Raw genomic sequence first — 1,725 nt, forward strand, 5'->3', positions numbered from 1 at the left:
AGGACGCAAGTCCGGATGTGGGAGATCACAAACGGGGGGGGGAGGCCAATCCTCAGCTGTTGGTAAACGGTTGGTAAACGTTCAGTTCCGGCCACACCAAGTCCTCCATCGGCCGGAGCGGGGCCGAAGCCAAACTCCTCCCGGCCATGTTGGCCATACTGGGCCCTCCCGGTCGATGTTTCTTCAGGCCGAAAACGGGTCGACCGCCAGGCCGTCTGACCAGCCGATACAGGCCAGCGCCCGGGCCAGGGAGTCAAGTAGTGGCCTAAAACCAGGCCCCATCACCAGGCCGCCGGGGATCTTCCCGGCCAAAGTTCTTTCCGACCACCCTAGTCCTTTCGAACCGCCCGGGTCCCTCCAAGCCGCCCGAGTCCCGGTCACGGCCCAGGCCCTCCCACCGAATACGAGCCGACTCGGGTCGAGGACGGGCCGAAAACGGGCCGGGCGGACTAGAACAAACCCGAGGGGGGGGGTCCCCAGGCCTCACCGCCAAGGGGTCCGACGAGCCGAAAACGGGCCGGGCAGGCTGTACTTCAAGCTAGTGAGTAGACAATTGCAGGCTTAGATTTCTAAAATTGTTTAACTCAGCAACTTTACTTGATTTTCTTCTAACTTTGCTTCTATAGGTGAAACCTCTAGGAGTTATATGGGGCAAATTCTCAGAGTTTTACAGCAAGAAAAATACTATTATGTTTGATGACATTGGTTGAAATTTTCTGATGAACCCACAGAATGGACTAAAGGTAATTTTTTTACTTAGAAAAAAATATCAGCTGGCTAAAAAAAAGGTAAACTTGGGTAGATTTACATTTGAACAGTTTTGATGCTTTCATTGGAACCAGCCTTTGATCCTGTCAGCATAGTTGCTACTTGGAGAGCTGCTTCCATTGTTTTCATGCCACTATCTATATAAATCCCTCTATTATGTTAACACAACAGCATGGGGACATAGGTTCTGTTCCGAGCCTTAGCAGCTCAGTAAATCCAGTCTAATATTGGAAAGAGAGGCTTGAGTGAACTAGGGTTTCTGTGATCCTAATCTAACACCTCACCCACTGACATCACATTGTCTTTCTACTTCACAATAATTTCACCAGGTCTTTTAAAACTTGTGCAACTATTCTGAGTAAGTCCATGTTGTATTTTACTACTAACCTTTGGCTATAGAACATGGTAAAACCCTTTTGGTGCTAGCACTGATGCAAGTTTTTAAAGTGGCCTTTTTTCCCCAGCTAAGCAAAATATGGCAGATATCCCTGGAGGGCAGTAGCTAGTTTGGAGGAAGGCTTGGGGGATTTTAACAAAACAGTATGTTAAACCTATTTAATACAAATAACAACAAGAAAAATCACACATTTTTCCCATGTTTTGCTGCTACTTTTTGGTGACTGTGAGTTGCCTTTTCCTGATTCAGAGTGGATAAAGCGTTTCAAATTGCTGTACAAATCAATCCTGAATATTAATTTAGTATATTATGCGCACATTTAAAAAAATGGGTAGGTGAAAGGCTTACATAACACTTTTTGTTAGTTGACAGGAAATAAGGAGTTGAAACATGTAAATAAATAGTATAGTATATAGGACTGCAGCTTTAGCTGCTGTACAGTATTCTCTGATTTATGTAAAATATGTTATGTCAATTGTTTGCTATCGCTGAATAATTCAGTAGCAGTATTTTGGTACTTTTGCTAATAACTGGTAGAAGTTTCTTCCTGCTGGTGTTAA

General features: G+C 44.9%; 1 long non-coding RNA gene across 1 annotated transcript in view; it reads left to right on the plus strand.

The window, feature by feature from the left end:
- LOC107299986 overlaps window positions 1-706 on the plus strand; it is a 7,785-nt gene extending 7,079 nt beyond the window's left edge. The window contains exon 3 of the long non-coding RNA XR_001549205.1: window positions 627-706. This is a non-coding gene — a long non-coding RNA (uncharacterized LOC107299986). The remainder of the gene's footprint in view (window positions 1-626) is intronic.
- Window positions 707-1,725: the final 1,019 nt, after the last annotated feature.

The sequence above is a fragment of the Protobothrops mucrosquamatus genome, unplaced genomic scaffold (assembly GCF_001527695.2).
Source record: "Protobothrops mucrosquamatus isolate PMUCROS unplaced genomic scaffold, P.Mucros_1.0 scaffold5870, whole genome shotgun sequence".
NCBI lineage: Eukaryota > Metazoa > Chordata > Lepidosauria > Squamata > Viperidae > Protobothrops > Protobothrops mucrosquamatus.